The sequence below is a fragment of the Dioscorea cayenensis genome, chromosome 11 (genome assembly GCF_009730915.1).
Source record: "Dioscorea cayenensis subsp. rotundata cultivar TDr96_F1 chromosome 11, TDr96_F1_v2_PseudoChromosome.rev07_lg8_w22 25.fasta, whole genome shotgun sequence".
NCBI lineage: Eukaryota > Viridiplantae > Streptophyta > Magnoliopsida > Dioscoreales > Dioscoreaceae > Dioscorea > Dioscorea cayenensis.
In genome coordinates this window covers 10,373,879-10,393,464 of record NC_052481.1, presented here as the reverse complement: position 1 = coordinate 10,393,464, position 19,586 = coordinate 10,373,879, and the positions used below count along the sequence as shown (strand labels likewise).

Below are 19,586 nucleotides of genomic sequence, written 5' to 3'. Positions count from 1 at the left end.
ATCCCTAGAGCTCATTGCAACTCCATTCGAGTGCGAGGTTGAGAGGTTATCTAATCTCTCCTCCGGGACATGTATAGAGTTAGGCATATTTGACCTTAGATTTGGGACTATGTATTTAAGGATTTGCACGACTCACCATTGCATTGATTAGGAAGCATAATAGAGGATTCTTGCACTTGAACGATTGTCCTAGGCGGAGCATTATATGAGTACCCCATCTTTATCGATTGCCTTACCTCCTCCATTACTCGTGCTCTCTTACTTGTTGTTTTTACTTTTGCGAATTGAATCATTGTCACACTTATCACTACTGATCTTTCACATAGCTAAGAAGCGGATTAAGTGTTTTTATTCCCTACTCCCTGTGGATTCGATACCCACTCATCCGGGATTATTACTTCGACAAACCCGTGCACTTACGGGATATACACAAGGGGACCTTGTCAGTGAGCATAGAAAAGATAGAAATACAATCATTAACATGAATGGGGTTGCCAACTAAAATAATACTCTACTGACTCCCTGATGAAGCATGTGGTGAAGTTCAGGACATGGACGTGGGAGACTCCTGGTTGTGGGTGACGGTGGGGTGGCCTTATGATTAGCTCAATGATGTACTTACACAAGATTATGATTTTGTCAGCTATGTGGTGAGATCAATTGAATCTTAAAGAAAGATAATTAAATGCACAAAATAAAAATAAAACAAAGCATCAAGAACACAAAGAAAATACATTAGAAGAACTACCTCAAGAAAAGAAAACATGTTGGTGAAATTGTACATGGTGCATTGAGTGATTTTTCTAGCTCCTTGGTAAAGAAAATTTCAGAAATCATGGAACAACCCAAGGAGCTATAATTTAAAACAAGAATCCAAAACAAATCACAAGAGAAGAATCATGAACATGCAAAAGAAGAAAGAAATCTAACTGGCGAAGCTTACGGTAGAATGAAAGTGCAAATGCTGGAAGATGCTTTAACAATTCTTGAAAAGATGGAGAAATCAATTTGAAAGGCCAAAGATGGTTAAAGGAGCTTTTGAGGCTTAGAGAGGATGAGATTTGAATGAACGAAAAGGCTCACAAAAATCTCCAAGGGTGTGGAAAGCATCCACTCACCTAGGACTCTTCAATAGAAAGCCAAGAAACCTAATTCAGACAACCCTACGGCCATGGGAAGCTTCACAACCTTCCCATGGTTGTTGGCCTTATAGCCTCTTCGAGAGAAAAAATTTTCAAAAAAAACCCAAGACCATGGGTTTGAATCCCACGGTTGTGGGCATTATAGCCCATGGAAAAAAATCAGCAAATGGAAACCCACGGCAATTGGAAGAAAATTCCAACTTTCCATGACCATGGACTCTTCTGAACACTAAAATAAATGGTTCCCATGACCATGGTAATGATAAAATCAATTTCCCATACCCATGGACTCATTAAAACCTTTACAAAACTAAGCCAATATACAGTAAAATAAGGAATTCACTGTCTAAAGCATGAAATTTACAGAATTTTAAGAAATTAAAACCAATCACACCAAATAAAACCACCCAAGATATGATCATGGACATGATTAATGATTGCTTCCCTACAAGTGTACGGGGTTGCCAAGTAATACCATATGTGTTGCACTGGGGTCGTATTCCACGTGGCCAAGGAACTATTATTACTCAGTCTTAATCTACAATCTAGCCTACAATTCTTAATAAGCGGCAAAAATAAAATAAAATATACTAACTAATCTATGGCCTGGTTACTAGCACAAATAAATAAATAAACAAGTGTCAAGCATGAGAAGGAGGTGGTCAGACAAGAAATCCCCTTAGGGTTGTCGTTAAGGCCCAAACCATGATGGTTTAAAGATGTAATGATGGTAGTTAAGATTGGAAATCTCTTAGATAGGTTAAGCCCAATCTATTGGTGGCTAACCCCTAATCCGATAAGAGTGGTGATCAAAATCTCTTCCAGATCAACACTCCTACGAATAGGAGTAAACCTATTATGCTTTGTCTTAAACCTCGCAATGAAGGGCTACCAACACGCAATCTCTCGACATGTCGGCACAAGTATCCCTGTTCAATCTATGTATTACCTAGTATAAACACACTCTTATTTTGACAAATACAATTCAAGAATGAACTATGAATTTCTCTATTTGTAGCTCAAGATATGCAAAGCGCAATAGATTGAATCTGAACAGTAGAAAAAGTTCCTGAGTTTGTTCAAGCAACTCCACATCAACATTCCTTTTGTTGAGGCATTGGCCCAAATGCCTAAGTATGCAAAATTCTTGAAAGACTTGTTGACCAACAAGAGGAAGTTAGAGGAGAGTGCTTCAGGAATTTTAGATGCATCTTGCTCGGTGGTTTTGCAAAAGAACATGCCGAACAAGAAGAAAGACCCGGGAAGCTTCATCATTCCGTGTAATATTGGCAATCTAGGTGAAGAAATGGCATTGGCGGACTCAGAGGCCATTATCAACATCATGCCATACACCTTCTTTCAAAACCTAGGCTTGGGCGAGCCTAGGCCTACTAGGATGACTTTGCAATTGGCGGATCGGAAGATGAGACATCCGAGGGGCATCATCGAAGACGTGCTTGTCAAGGTGGACAAGTATATTTTTCCGGTTGACTTCGTAGTGCTAGACGTCGATGAGGATGCGGATATACCCTTCATACTTAGGAGGCCATTTTTACGTACTTCCAAAGCCTTGATTGACATGGACGGCGGAGAGCTAACATTGAGAGTCAGAGATGACAAGCTCACATACTACCTTGTTGAAGCCATGCGGCATTCTCTTGATTTCGATGATACTTTGTATTTTCTAGACGCTACTGATGAGATTGTTGATGAGTACATGCAGGAAATGTTCAATCAGGATCCATACGAATGCTTGTTCGACTAAGAGGAGGACAATGAAGAAGTAATGATGCTTGGTTTGACGGAAGAAGTACCATCTACCCAGCCATCTTGAAGAAGATGCTCCGGAAATTGAAGAGGGCTAGGAGATGCCACCGAAAATGCTCCAAGGCTATTGGAGACATGCGTGCACCGAACAAACTGGGTGAATCATTGCTAGGCGGTCCTAAGCCCGATAATTCACCCTATAGCCTCAAGAGATTTTGCTCGTCGTGCTTCCAAGCCATGGGTAAGAGGGCAACTTTCATCTATGAACCCCCGTGAGGTAAGACAAGGTACGTCAAGCTAAGTGACACTAAACAAGAACTTCTTGGGAGATAACCCAAGTGTTTACTATTTTTCGTAGTTTAGTAGTTTAGTGTGTGCATGAATAAAGTGTTGAGTGTTGGTATCTTTATATACTTGTGCTATGATTTTATTGTAGGTTTTGAATTGCCATCGTGTGTTTTCACGTGGATTTGGCGAAGTTGGGTCATTTGAGCTATTTCTCAGGTTTTTCACTGGTAAAATTTGCATTTTAAGGCAGACTCTGAGTGTGTAAACATGTTGAGAAATTTTCTGCAGAGCCTGCAGAATTTTCTAAGGCATCCAGAGAAAATGCAAGGCCGTGTGGAATTTCCGCACGCCCGTGAATTTGCGTTGCGAACTCATCCAGAGAAGACACAGGGGCTTAGACTCGCCCCTGTGAATGACCATGCGATTCTCGCACGCCTGTGGGTAATTTCTGCACGGGCTTGTGAACTCCCGCAGAGATTGGCAGATTATCTTGAGAGCATACAGTGGCGTGGAATCGTCCCAGTGGACGACCTTGTGAAAATCACACAGGCGTGGGTAATTTTCGCACACCTGTGCTGATGTACAGAATGCCAAGAGACGTGAGTCCTTTTAAAAGAATTATCGTTTCTCATCACCCTCATATCCTCCATTTGTCTGAGAGCACTCCTATATTGTTTTCCGACCTCGCACCACTAATTTGGATGGATTTTTCTTGGTTTTCAGGCCGTTTTCAAAGCTTTCACATCTCAAGTCGATGTTAAGCCCTATCTTTGATTTCCTTCGCAAATTCATGATTTTCATCGATGAAACTAGTCAATAATGCTTCATTTCTTCAATTAGAATGTTTATTTATATTTAGAATGAAATAGAAGCGTTATAATTGTGCATTTCTGGAAATTCCGCACTACCGCGTGGATTCCTGCTGCTATGTTTAATTAACTTGTTTGATCGATTCTCTTTCAATTTTTGTAGATTATGGTACCTCGGTGAAAGAAGCAAGCTAATAAGCGACCACGAGAGTCGTCTCCTTAGTCTAAGAGCATGAGATTCACCATCCCTGAGCACTAGGCTCGGTTCGAGCGTTTGTCGAGACTTCGGTTCGGACACACTCGGTTCTTAGACACTAGCATGCTGTGAGATTTACAGTAGGGAGACGAGTTCGCTGATGAGGTTGAGGATCTCGTGTCGGTGGATGGTTGGAGGCAGTTGTTGTCGATTAGAGAGCCAGCCATCCGGGAGCTTACACTGGAGGTTCTATCATCATTCGAGTCCAACAGATCCTATGCAAGATTCGACGATCTCAACACTGTTTAGTTCAGAGCACTTGGACATCACTATAGTCTAAGTATCACTCTATTCTCAGTTCGACTCAGCTTGTACGAGGAGGCATTTATAGACATTGAGGAGTACTCTCAGTTACCGATAGATTATCCTGGAGCCCTGACCCCACAGAGAGCTTACAGTGCATTATGTGGTTAGGGTCAGTATGGGCCGGGGGTGTCCAAGGCCAAGTTCCTTACCCAATCTGCGTATCGATATCTACATGCCATCATGAGTAGGTCAGTGAATGGCCGTGGTGATAGCACTGGCGTTCTGAGAAGGCAGGAGCTTCTGTACTTGTATTCGATGATGCAGCACATACCGATCCATCTAGGGCACATCGTCATTACATTACGAGCTATACCTGCGCCCCTGAGCCTGGAGATGATGAGATTGATGGGCATGGTTCGCAGGGTTCGCACGAGGTTTTATGCTCTGGTTCTACCAGCCCCAGAGATAGCCGAGGAGGAGGTGATGATGTCGAGGCTTCCCCACCTACACCCGAGCCTCAGTCAGCACCTATGGAGACCGAGGCACCTCCAGTGACAGAGGACCCATCCCCCGTGCCCATGTTTTCACCATCTCGAGCCCATGATCATTTTGACAGGCTCGAGAGTGCTGTGGGGGTGATATGGACAGAGGTAGCACAGGCCCGAGCAGAGATTGCCGATATTAAGACTGCGCAGGCTGCACAGTATACGGAGTTTATGGCACATTTCGATACATTACAGTAGATCTTAGAGCGAGACGTGTGAGCTTCACAACCCGTTAGAACAACATTCCCAAGGACTTAGCTCCATTAAATGCAACACAAGGAGTCAGGGGAGTATTGTTTTGATTCCTTCTCCCACATCTGAATTTAATTGATTTACATTATGAATGAGGCTGCATGTGTACATTGGGGACAATGTACAACTTAAGTGTGTGTGGGGGAGTTTCATAGTGCACGCATCTCTTCTATAGTAGTTTTGATTGTTATACATGCTCATATAGCCAATGGTGGTTCACCTTAGTTACATTGATTGTATTCTTGAGTTTAGGAAAAAAAATTTTAACATTGAATGTTTTCATGGTCTAGTTTTTGCTTGAATTTCTAGGAATTTTTGCCCGATTGACACTTGTTGCACTGCTCACTCTTTGAACTCTTTTGGAAACTCATGTTTGATGTATAAGGGACTAGTTATAGTTGTTTCTTATGTTAATTCTGAAAAAAAAATTAAAAAAATTAAAAAAATTAAAAGAAGGAACAAAATAGTTTTATTGTTTATTTGTGCTTGTTGGGTGGAAAGAGCTACCACCTATGAAGTATGAATCTACTCTCATAAGTCAGATACTAGTTATGCCCTAATAAGGGAAAGAGCTATCTCATAGGATGAGTGAAAGCTACCACTCCGGTAGAAAGAGCTACCACTTCGAAAGTGTGAAAGCCACCTTAGCGACCACTTTGGAAATGGCTACCTTAGAGGATGTGTGAAGCTATTACCATTTTTGAAATTTTTGTTACTTTTTGTAGATAAATAAGTCCCTTGTACGTTGAACAGTGAGGAGTATACTTTGGGTTATTTTGAGTGAGTTCACACACTTACACGATTTCGGGTTTGTTGTCCTTTTTTATTCAAGGTTTTAGCTAGAGCATTGATTTTTTGTATTTAGTGTGGAAATTTCCTTTACTTGTAGAATGCTCTCTTTGTATGCTTTGGTGAACCTAAGGCTAAACATTTCCAATGTTTCCTTCATCTATGCACATAATGTTTTAATCTTTACTTGAGGACAAGCAAAAGCTTAAGTGTGGGGGAGTTTGATAAGTGCTTGTGCGATAAAAATACGAAGTGTTCTTTCCTTATGTTGAGCATTACTTTTCTCTGGTTTTAACGCTAATATGGGTGTATTTATGTTACTTTTATGCAGGTAGGGTTATGAGGCTGATTATGAGAGAAAGAAGCCAATGTGGGTCATAATGCACTAATTTGGAGGAAATCTTGATAAGGTTCAAACGCGAAGATATAGGTCGGGTTCCAGAAGCAGGAATGTGTGCCAATCTCCTTGATACTCGAGTTAGCACAACTATTTGGAGGGGCACAAAGGCAGTCACATTTAACCATTCTGACTTGGGCATATAGAACAAGATCTCCACCAACATGTCTGTTATTAAAGAAGCAAGGCGATCAATGACGTAAATGTGTACCCGTTTACGTTACCTCAATGAAAGTATGGATTCGGGAGTATTTCAGGATGGTACTGTAGCAGGGTATTGTAGAAAACACTGTTGCAAAAATACTGCAGCGACACTGTTTACAGCCGGCTGAGAAAACAGGAAAACAGAGAATCCACACGGGCGTGTGGAAATTCCACACACTCGTATGAAAATCCATACGGTCGTGGCTTCCCAATTCAAGCCCTTTAAAAGCCGATTTCAGCATTCTTTTCTCCATCTTTTCCCCCACTTGAGAGAGGATGTTGGTTAGGGTTTTGAGAGCTATTGGCTAGGACTTTGGGGAGGTTCTACGACTCCGACATCACTCGCCGTTTGGAAGAAGGTTAGTGGGAGAGCTTTCGTTGGCGCCGATCCGGCGAGGTGTATCCTAGGCCAGACAAAGGGACCTTTGCGACGAGCAGAGGACTCTCTACAAGACCATCGCCATAACTATCGAGGGGGTTTTTCTATGGATGCTTTGGTTTTATATTCGATTTCATTGATTGTATCTAGCTCCATGGAGAGCTAAACCCCTAGTGGGTACTTGGGTATTTGTGAACCCTAGGATATATTCTTTTCATTGAATCTCTTTATTATGCTTTCAATTAATTGATATTTATTGTGAGTCCCAATCTTGGAGACTTGATTGTATGAATACTCCCCTAGAGTGACACTAGGGTTGAGAGTTCTTGTTGGTAACTCTTGTGAGTGAGTGATATACCATTGAGTTAGACAAAGCTAGATTGGAGAGGGTTGAGAGGATGAGTCGAGAGGTAGCGGAGCATCCCTTTCCCCTCCAGTATGATATATCATACCTCCACGTTCCAAGAGTTCTTTGCTGCCATAGTAGAGTGGATGGGCTAAGGGATGACCTTCCTCTTGGGCTTAGTTGCGAGTGCAATGGAGTGAAGCGTTGAAGTGATTTTAGCACCTAGGTCTTAATTGTGGCTAGGGATCTTCCACCTAGACCAAAGGGTTAGGTCTATACATAGAAATAGGGTTTATCACTTGGAATCCCTAGAGCTCATTGCAATTCTATGCGAGTGCGAGGTTGAGAGGTTATTTAATCTCTCCTCCGGGACATGTATAGAGTTAGGCATGTTTGACCTTAGATTTGGGATCATGTAATTAAGGATTTCCACGACTCATTGTTGCATCAATTAGGAAGTATAATAAAGGGTTCTTTCACTTGAAACGATTGTCCTAGGCGCATCAATAAGGAAATTATACACGCATGTGTGGAAATTCCACATGGGGGTGTGTAAAATCCATAGGCCCATGTGGTCGCCCGATTCCAGCCCTATTTAAAGCCGATTCAGCCCCGATTTCAGTAATTTTTTCTCCATCTTTTCCCCAACTTAACAGAGGGTTTCGGCTAGGGTTTTGAGAAGTATTGGCTAAGGTTTTGGAGAGGTTCTACGGCTCAAACATCGTCATTTCTGAGGAAAAAGGTTGGTAGGGGAGCTTCCATCGAGGCGTATCCTATACCGGACAAGGTAATCGTTGGACGACGAGTAGAGAACTTTCCATAAGACCATCAACACGACTATCGAGGGGGTTTCTTTATGGATTCATTGCTTTTACATTCTATTTCTTTGATTGTACTTAGCTCCATGGAGAGCTAAACCCCTAGTGGGTACTTGGGTATTTGTGAACCCTAGGATGTATTTGTTTCATTGAATCTCTTTATTATGCTTTCAATTAATTGATGTTTGTTGTGAGTTCCAACCTTGAATGCTTGATTGGATGAAAATTTCCCCTAGAGTGACACTAGGGTTGAGAATTCTTATTGGTAACCTTGTGAGTGAGTGACGCACCATGAGCGTTAGACAAAGCTAGGTTGGAGAGGGTTGAGAGGGTGAGTCGAGATGTACAGGAGCGTCCCCTTTCCACTCCGACGTGATAGATTCTAACTCCGTTCCTCGAGTTCTTTACGGCCATAATAGAGCGAATGGTCTAAGGGATGATCCTCCACTGGGGCTTAGTTGCGCGTGCAACGGAGTGAATCGTTGAGGTGATCTTAGTATTTAGGGCTTAATCGTGGTTAGGGACCTTTCACCTGGACCAAAGGGCTAGGTCTATAATTAGGAAGAGATTTATCACTTGGAATCCCTAGAGCTCATTGCAACCCTATTCGAGTGTGAGGTTGAGAGCTTATCTAATCTCTCCTCCGGGACATGTATAGAGTTAGGCGTAGTTGACCTTAGATTTGGGACTATGTAATTAACGATTTCCACGACTCACCATTGCATTGATTAGGAAGCATAATAGAGGGTTCTTGCACTTGAAACAATTATCCTAGGCGGAGCATTATCAGAGTAACCCATCTTTATCGATTATCTTACCTCCTCCTTTATTTGTGCTCTCTTACTTGTTGCTTTTATTTTTGAGAATTGAATCATTGTCACACTTATCACTATTGATCTTTCACATACCTAAGAAGCGGATTAAGTGTTTTTATTCCCTACTCCCTGTGGATTCGATACCCTCTCATCCGGGATTATTACTTCGACAAACCCGTGCACTTGCGGGATATACGCAACGGGACCTTGTCACTATGGATACGATACCCACTCATCTGGGATTATTACTTCGACACCCGTGCACTTGCGGTTTACACGCATATACAGACGTGTCAGTTGTGCAGATGTTGGCCGGTCATGGAGATCCTGAGGCGACCACGACACCACGATAAACATTTACCGAGTTTTTTTAATTTTATTTTTTTAAACTTATTATTATTATTATACATATAAGTATATTTTTTATTTTATTTATTCTTATCTGATATCTTTATCTGATTATTATTTTTAATAATTTTTTTTATTAAGTTTATTATATCTATTATTATTATATATACATAAATATATTTATAATTTATTTTATTATTTACTTTTATTATCACCATTTTATTTTATTGAGTATTTTATTTTAATGATTTGATTATTTTATCAGATTTGATTTATTTTCTTATATATATTTATATATTTTATTCTATTTACTTTAATTTAATTGATTATTATTATTATTTTTTTAATTTATTATATATATTTATTTACTTATTTATTTCGTTATTTGTATTCATTGTTGATCTTGGTATTGTGGTCGCCTCAAGATTGGTGCTATAGGCTAATCCAAAGATTTGAGTATTTTTAGATTGCCTCGAAATCTGTGCTCTCTGCTGATCTTGGGTTTTATATATTTAAGATCACCTTGAAATATGTTTTTCTCGGCTGATCTAGATATTTGTAAATTTTATATATTTTTCATCGCCTTGAGATCTGTGCTCTTGCCTGATCCGAATATTTGAATATATTTAGATAGACTCGAGATTTGTGCTCTCGGCAGATCTTGATATTTGTATATTTTGGATCACCTCGAGATCTGTGCTCTTAGCCGATCTTGATATTTGAGTATTTTGAATCGACTCGAGATCGGTGCTCTTGGCTAATTTAGATATTTAAATATATATATATATATTTTAGATCATCTCGAGATTTATGCTCTCGGCAGATCTTGATATTTGAAAATTTTGGAACACCTCAAGATCGTTGCTCTTGGCTTATCTGAAGATTGAATATTTAGATTGCCTCAAGATCTGTGCTCTCGGTGGATCTTGATATTTGAGTATTTTGGATCGCCTCGAGATCTGTGTTCTTGGTAGATCTTGATATTTGAGTATTTAATATTTAAATCACCTCAAGATATGTATTCTTGGGTGATCTTGAATATATTCAAATATTACAAAATTTATTTATTTTATCCACATGTTGACCAAATTTATGATTGTGCCACATGTGATTTTAAAACTTTAATTTCATTTGTATTAGGACATGTAAATTTTTATATAAACAAATGCCCCTTCATACTTCTCTCAAGAAGAAATTTAGTGAGATTGAGTGAGAGAAGTAGGAACTCCAGATCTTTTGTGTTGTCATGGCCGACAATTCACAAAATGAATGTTTTTGGGATATTGACCAAAGTTGAAATGAATCCCCACATGGTCAAATTTTTACTAGGCATAACCCTACTTTTTGCGTGGGATCTTAGCCAGTCATTAATTATGAGGGAGAAGAGTATTCGGAGTGGGTGAAGCACCCTGCATCTCGTTCAGCCACTCCATGGCTTACTCCGCATCGTTGTTATGAAGATAGCAGAATTGATGCAATTTACTTAAAGCCCGAAGGAAGTGCACAAGAATCGAATGTTTTCTAACTTCTTGGATATTAAATCATCAATCACCATCTAGGGTGTAACAGTAAAAATCCCATCAGAAGTGAGTTGATTGATTCTCAAGATTATGCTGATTGGGCTAAAGATATTATTGATGATTATAGCAATGAGTTATCTCATGGGGAGATAGTGGGAAGAATTGTATCTTCAATTGGACATTATGATATAGATTTTAATTTCTATAAATCACTGGTGGAATTTTGGTGTCCAGAAACCAACACCTTTCACTTCCTATACGGAGAAGTGGGAATCTCTTTATGTGATATCAAGCAGCTTGGAGGAATTCCTATTTGTGGCGATATGTTTGATGAATTCCTCCCACTAATGACATACTTTGTTAGAGGGGAATTTTTGACTTTTCTATTTTGTGAAATCTTTTTGACATCTATCAATGGCTTTCAGGCAAGATTCTTCTCAACACGACAAAGGCTTGTCATTTGATAGTTGGATAGGCTTTTTTAGAAAGAGAACACAGTTTGATTCAAAGTCTGATCCTCCTCCAAAACCTTCTCAATATGTTGACTTAGCGGCTTTCGTAGCTCTTTGGATTTGTTGTTTAATCATGCCAAGGGAACGTAATATGATTAGACCAACAGTTTTCATGATGGCTTCTGATGTGGTGTATGGGAAAAAGATTGCTTTTGCTCCCGCAGTATTAGCACGCATATATGTGGGGTTGAATGCCATGGTTAATAATAAGAAAGGTCATGGATTTTCGACGACATTTTTTCCTTCTCACTTTCTACATGCATGGGCCGGATGTCATTTCCCTAGAACATATCTTCGAAGGAGGATTCATGCTAATACACTTACTATCCCAGGACTTTCGGAGATACCAAATATTATATGAATGCCTCTCCAACCTCGTTTGATTGTCCATTGAATGTGAGAAGATTTATAAGACGTGAAGAAAGTTTTATATGGCATTTGTTTCCATTTCGACAACATAATGGTGACAGAATACGAGACTCTAGGTATTCTTCAGTGCCACAACCTATAGATTCTTCTACCATAGAGTATGTGATTTATCTTCGTTGTGGAGTCCTTCCATTGCGTTGTGCTTGGGATATTTATGCAGAACCTTATAATCATCATCGATTTGGGCGTCAATTTGGTTACGACCAATATTTTCCAAGTTATGTTAATATCCCTAGAAAGCCTTCCTCCCTTGGGAGCCTTGCGGGCTATTGGTTTCATTTCTCTTGCCAAGGAACTTCAAGTTTATTATATATTCTTGAGCATGACATGAGTGGTAAACTCTTGTTGATTTATGGACAAAAGTGGTTCAAGGATGTCGAAGCCTTGTCAATCAAATTATTACATTCTTAACTCAAGGAGAGCCTACCACAAGTAAGGAGCGAGGTCAATCATCAAGAAGACCACAATTTGCTGATGAGGGTATTTTCATTGGCCTTTATAGTCCTATACCCAAGCGAGGTCACTCTACTGTCGATCCACCCACTTCGGCAAAACGCAACGAACTCAAGGTATGTTAACACACGCATTACCTTTTTATTGATGCCATTTTTATTATGACTGTATTTCTTTTACTTTGTTATTTTATATATATTAACATATATACATAATTTTATTTTATTCTATGTTTTTTTCCTTTACACTCACCAACACGTGGGCCTCCGCCCTTATATCATTCACCGGTTTTTTTTTCATTTAAGCCCTTCACTTTTGTTATAATATATATATATATATTATGTATATATATCATCGAACATGGGTCTGCTGCTTCTTTGTTCGCCTCTTTATGCTCCTTTTTTTTTATCTCCTTTTATATATAAATATATATATGCATGAGTCCTTTCATTCACCCATTTGTTTGCCGCCTTTTACCTCCATCCATTTGTTCGCCGCCTTTTTTTTTAATATATAAATATTCTTCAGATTTTTTCTTTTCTTTTCTTTTTTTTTATTTTTTATTTATAAACATTCTTCAGATGTTATATATATATATTTTTTTTTTCACCACTTTTTCTTAGTAGGTATACAAATTGACGTACGCCATCATAAAATGTTATACTCACCCAAGACGAGGAAATCATTCCTGATCAACCACACGGTATGATCAATTTGTTATCATTCATTTTTTAAAAATTTTATAATAATTTTTATATTTCGTCCTTATTTGTATTTGACCATGTGTTAGGTGATATCCCAACTGTCTTAGAGACTGAACCACAACATCATTCGCCGTTGGTCCCAGAAGGTATTCTTTTGTTTATTTATTCACCTATTCATGTCATTTGGAATTAACATGTCTTTTGAACTTTAGGTGTTCGAGATGATGAAAGTTTGCCATCCTTGGGACGAACTACTTTTGAAGAATTTATCAAAGATTCTCCTCTTTCCACAGAAGATATGAAGGGTGATGGCACAAATATGGAAGTTATATCATCATTAAAACAAATTGAAGGTAATTTCATTTCAACCTCCATTTTTGACATAATTAATTTTTTTTAAATTTTTAAATTTTTTTTAGCCCTTCAAGAAAGTGACAACCTTTCATTTTTTAAGACAACAAATAGAAGAATTAGAGCATACCACTGCCAACGTTGATGCTAGTGCGGGCCGGTCTACTTCAATTCCCCAAGGTAAAAATATTTTTTATTATCTTTTGATTAACTAATTTATCATTATTTATCATCTTTTCTCTCAGTTGATTTGAAGAATATTGTATTATTCCTACGGGACGAGATGGTCAAAAGTATTAATTCTCTTGATCAATACAACCACAAAAATATTATTGATGAGGTGAAAGCATCAAGTACAACTCTTATGTCCTTCGGCATTGACATGAACAATCTTGAACGTGCTCTAGAAAAAAGTGTCTCGATGTGCATTACTTGTTAAAGAGATTTCAGAAAAGCCCAATGTCGAAGCTCATGTACTGAAGCAACAAGCCAAAGATCGTGTGCTCAATACAACATTAGAGCTCGAAAATCTTAACAAGCATAAAGCAAACTTGATCAGTGATGAAAATATGAAGAAGGATTAACTTCAGAAGCTTGAAGTAGAACACCACCAACTTCAGAATAGGGTTCGTGAGATTTCAGATAAGATAAAGATCTTGCATGAAGAAATAATAACTTCAGAACAATCCTTGGAAATTTCTGCCCTCACACAAGCCGACATGCAAACTACACTAGATGAGAGTAGAACACAACTTGCTAAAGCTCAAGGAGGTGATTCAGACGATAGCCATATTGCTTTCTTCACATCATTGCTTGGTAGACTAAAGAAACCGAAGGATTCTTGTGCTCAAATTTTCAAACATTGAAGAACTCTATCCTTATTTTATTTGTTTAGGTAGTTTGCTTTTCTAACTAGTTTTGAGTCTATTTTTTTCTTTAGTTGTTGGTTTTGAGACATTTGCTATGAACATGAATTTTTCTTTATCATGATTTATTTTCTTTCCAATTTTTATTATGATTTGCCAATTGGCTTTGAAGAGTATTCACTTGATGGTGAAATCATAACCATGTTATTACAATACTTGACAATTCCCCTTGTGTATGTCCCGCAAGTGCACGGATTTGTCGAAGTAATAAAATCCTAGGTGAGTGGGTATTGTATCCAGAGGGAGTAGGGAGTAAAAATACTTAAATTGTTTCTTAACTAAGCGAAATATGAATAGTGATTTGGGTGGCAAGATGTAATGCAAACAAAAGTAAAAGAGGCAAGAGAGAGAGCACAAGTAAAGGAGAGGTAAGGCAATCGATATAAATGGGGTATTCGGATATTGATCCACCTAGGATAATCATTTCAAGTGCAAAAACCCTCTATTATGCTTCCTAACTAATGCATTAATGAGTCGTGGAGATCCTTTAATACATGGTCTCAAATCTAAGGTCAACCATGCCTAACCCTATACATGTCCTGGAGGAGAAATTGAACAATCTTTCAACCTCGCAATAGTATAGAATTGCAATGAGTTCTAGGGATTCCAAGTGATAAATCCTCTTCCTATATGTAGACATAACCCTTTGGTCCAGGCGGAAGGTCCCTAGCCACAATTAAGCCCTAGATGCGAAAATTACTTCAACGCTTCACTCCATTATACTCGCAACTAAGCCCCAGCGGAAGGTCATCCCTTAGCCCATTCACTCTATTATGACCGCAAAGAACTCGAGGAATTGGAGGTAGAATAAATCACGCCGGAGGGGAAAGGGGACCCTCCGCTACCTCTCGACTCACCCTCTCAACCCTCTCCAATCTAGCTTTGTCTAACTCTCGTGGTGTGTTACTCACTCACAAGGGTTACCAACAAGAACCCTCAACCCTAGTGTCACTCTAAGCGAGTATTCATACAATCAATGCATTCAAGATTGGAACTCAATAAAAAAATCAATTAATGAAAGCATAATAACAAGGTTCAATAAAACGAATACATCCTAGGGTTCACAATCCAAGTACCAACCACTAGGGGGTTTAGCTCTACATGGAGCTAATTACAATCAATGAAATCAAATGTAAAGGCAATAAATCCATAGAAAACCCCCTTGATAGTCATGACGATGGTCTTGTGGAGAGTTCCCTACTCGTCCAAAAGTCCCTTTGTCTGCCGGCCTAGGATACACCTCACCGGATCGGTGCCGACGAAAGCTCTCCAACTAACCTTCTTCCAAACAGAACACGATGTCGGAGCCATAGAACCTCTCCCAATCCCTAGCCAATACCTCTCAAAACCCCAGCCGCAACCCTCTCTCAAGTTGGGGAAAAGATGGTGAAAAGAAAGCTGAAATCAGGGCTGAAATCAGCTTTTAAAGGGCTGGAATCGGGAATCCACACGCCCCTGTGGATATTCCACACAGGCTTGTGGAATTAACACACGGGCATGTGGCTTCTCCGGCCAACTCCTTCTTCGGCCGGCTGTGAACAGTACCTACTATAGTATTTCTCTACAATATTACTACGGTGCCCTGCTACAGTACCGGTCCGATACACTCCCGAAACCATGCTTTAATCGAGGTAACGTAAACGGTCACACGTTTACGTTGTTGATTGCTTTGCTTCTTCAATAAATGGCCACGTTGGTGGAGATCCCGTTACACATGCACAAGCCAGAATGTTTAGAATGTGACTGCCTTTGTGCCCCTTCAAATCATTGTGCTAGCTTGAATACAAGGAGGTTAGCACACATTCTAGCATCTTGAACCTAACTCATGTCTTCGCGTTTGAACCTTCTCAAGATTTCCTCCAAATGGTGCATTCACAATCTGCATTGGCTTCTTTCTCTAAGATTCGGCTTCACAAACCTATATGCATGAAACTAACATAAATACACACATATTAGTGTTAAAACCCGATAAAAGTAATGCTCATCATAAGGAAAGAACACTTCGCATTCTTATCACACAAGCACTTATCATTACTCCTCTCTACTGTTTTTTTTTTATTGAATCAAGAAAAATAATTGAGATTTAATGTCTTGATTCATGAAATGAAACTTTGAGATAACATGCTACGCACTTTATCACAAAATACTAAATTTTGCCTCAAGAAGTACGCATGATCTACACGGCTGATGGACCTTCCTTATTTGAACTTGCCCCCAGGCCACTTGTTGGCAACAATAGGTCTTCCAATTTATCTAGGTGAAATCGAAAATCAACTTCATTTGATATGTCACTGATAGACTTCATATGGGATGTATAGTTATTATAAATTTTCTTAGCAAGCTCTCGTTTTACGACTTTGGTAGCTTGCCCCCTTTATCTTCTCATTTGGTTGGGAATGAAGCATCGGTATATTATATATTTTTTTATCAACATTTTTTTTTCACACTTATTTTCAGAGATGGGAGGAGAAGTCAAGTCCCACCCGGCGTCCAAAATTTGTGGATCCCTTTTTTTCTCACCCGGCCTTTAATTAAGGTTAGACCGGTTAAAATAAATGGATCCCAAATCAAATTTAATTTTTTATGACTTCAAGAGATTATGGGTTCATGAATTATATTAGGGGAAAGCCCTTAATGTTAATTACTCTAGACATTGTCGCAGGAACCTCCGATTAAAAAATAAGTGTGAAAAGGAAAACAAATTATGATAATCAGTTTCATTCATTTCAATAAATATGAGTTCATGGATTTTATTGAAAATACAAGAAATTTGAAATCATCTTGACTTGATGAATCATAAACTTGATTTTGACTTTTCATAAGCTTAGGCTTTTATGCTTGTGAAGCATTCTTCAAGTGTTGACTTGTGAAACTCTTTGTGTCTTTGATTTATGATGTCTTGACACTTCTGAGTTCAATTGTCGATTCATATTGACTTATGAAACTCTTTGGGTCTTTGACTTATAATGTCTTGACATTGCTAAGTTCACTTGTTGATTTATACGGATCTTCAAATCTTAACTTTTGTCATATTTTGAGTCTTGACTTGACTGCTTTGGCTTTGGTTTTATATATCCATATCACATCATATATATTTGAACATAACTGCTACATATGCTTCATCATCACATTACATGTCTCATTGCTGTTTTTATGGTCTTAATGCCGCCACTGCCTCGAGATGAACATTTTTTTTGTTTGGGCTTTGAATGAGTATATATATATTTATTTTCTTGCTTCGGGTGTTTTTAAATATATATATAAATCCATGTTATCATACTCATCCCATGTGCATGGTGGGACCACCCTTTTTGAAAATTCTTCTCTTTAATGAATAATAGCCGGTGAATATATATGCATGTTTTCTAATTTCTTTGCATGTGTCTCTTTCGTGGTGGGTCATGATCTTTTTTTTTTATTCTTTTTAATATGAGTTACACGGGTGAGGATGCATGCATTTGATCACTATGATATGTCATTATATATTTAATGGACATGAGTCATAGCCTAGCTTTCACTGCATCAAAGGAGGCCCCATACCTTTTGCCCTTATTATTATTATTATTTTTTTTTTATTTCATTCTTGCACACACTCCCACCAATATTATCTTCTTGAAGACAGAGAACTATACATCAAAGACATTATCATAGCCATCATAAATTGAATTTTTTTTAAATTGAACATAAGATAAGATTGTGAAGGATGTAAAAAATACCAAAATACATCAACATAAAGTGGAGTCCGTGTGCCTTTTGATCCCATGCACACAAACTTATTAAGGATGTAAAAAATACCAAAATACAACAACATAATTTATAACTCTTTTTAAGCACCATCACTATCAGAACTTCTTAATCAAACATCAATCCTTGAAATACAATAAAAAGCAAATATTCTTTTTGGAATCTAAACAACTAAAACAAATTCTCATAAGCAATTATATGCCAATGATCAGCATACTCTTTCATAGTCATTTCAATTCTCTTCTGAACCGTGAAGCCAAACCCATATATAAAGCCCACATAACTGCAATTTCATTTCTCCTGGGACTCAAACTCTGCTTTCTGGAGACACTCAGCAAAGAATTTCTCATTATTCCAAACTGGCAAATTCTGGTTGACTCCTCCCAATCCAACTTCATAACACTTAATAATTAAACATCTTCGAGAACATCAGTGTCAAGCTTCACAAAATCATATGGCCCACAAGTAAGAATTGACTTTTCATCATTGGAATTTAAGAGAACAATCGCCAAACAACCCAAAAAGAGTTACATTGTTGATCTTCTTGCTTGCTCTTAAGTTAATGTAGAAAGCCATTAGCTCACACAACCATGGAGACGGAAGGATCTCAATGTGCATACTCTACGCTTTTGATCAAAATTCTTGGCCTTGCTTAGAGTAATGAATCTTGTCATACTTCTTCAGTATTTTCCTTATGGCAATAGTGTTAATGATGGCATATGTATCTAGGTCCTCCCCTTGTTGCATCAAGATTTTGTGATCACATCTTAATTTATTCCCAAACCATTTGAAGTATTTATGAAAGCAAGAAATTAAGTGCAATTTCACCAATTTCTGAGCCTTTTTATTGAAGCAGCCAATAACAACTAACATCTACTTATGGAGAGATGGAAAGAAAGTGCCATCATATACTTGGCAATGGCCTTGATACTTCACAATCAGAATCAAATGACGGCCTTAATCATCGCTTTGATGCTTCTCATTGGTTTTGAAAATGGTGTGGCATCTCTTCAGCATCTTCTTCCATTTTTTTTTAGCCCAGCGCTGGGGAGATCCTCATCGGTCCCCTGCACGTACCCCTTGTATCTCTTACAAAACTTCATCTCTAGGCTTTAAAACCATGAAAAATCGTAGCTTTGCAACCAGAATTAGGGTAGAAGATATAGAGGCCTTTGAGGAATACTTGAGTTTCAGTGCTTGAAACTTGGCACCGACATCATCGACAGAGAAACGGGTTTGGGTTTCGGATCCCAATGTGTAGGCTCCTAAATCCGATTGCAATGTCTCTTCTATTGTTTCTTCTGGTTCCTCATATTCGGATTCAGATTCATAGTCGGAGAGCCTAATGGCCTCGTGGCTGTGAGAGCCGCCCATGGCTTAGGTGAGAGAAACACACGGAGAGAGAAAGAGAGAAGGAAAAGGAAAAGGAGTTCTTGTGGCTTTAAGAAACGATGGCACTACCATCGGATGTAGTATACATTAATGGCAGTGCATTAGGGACATCATCGGAAATGAAGCGACAGCGGGAATTACAAGTTCAGAACTG

At 38.6% G+C, this 19,586-nt stretch overlaps 1 pseudogene; it reads right to left on the bottom strand.

Moving 5' to 3' along the window:
* Window positions 1–18,450: 18,450 nt before the first annotated feature.
* LOC120271599 lies at window positions 18,451–19,143 on the bottom strand (annotated as a pseudogene).
* Window positions 19,144–19,586: the final 443 nt, after the last annotated feature.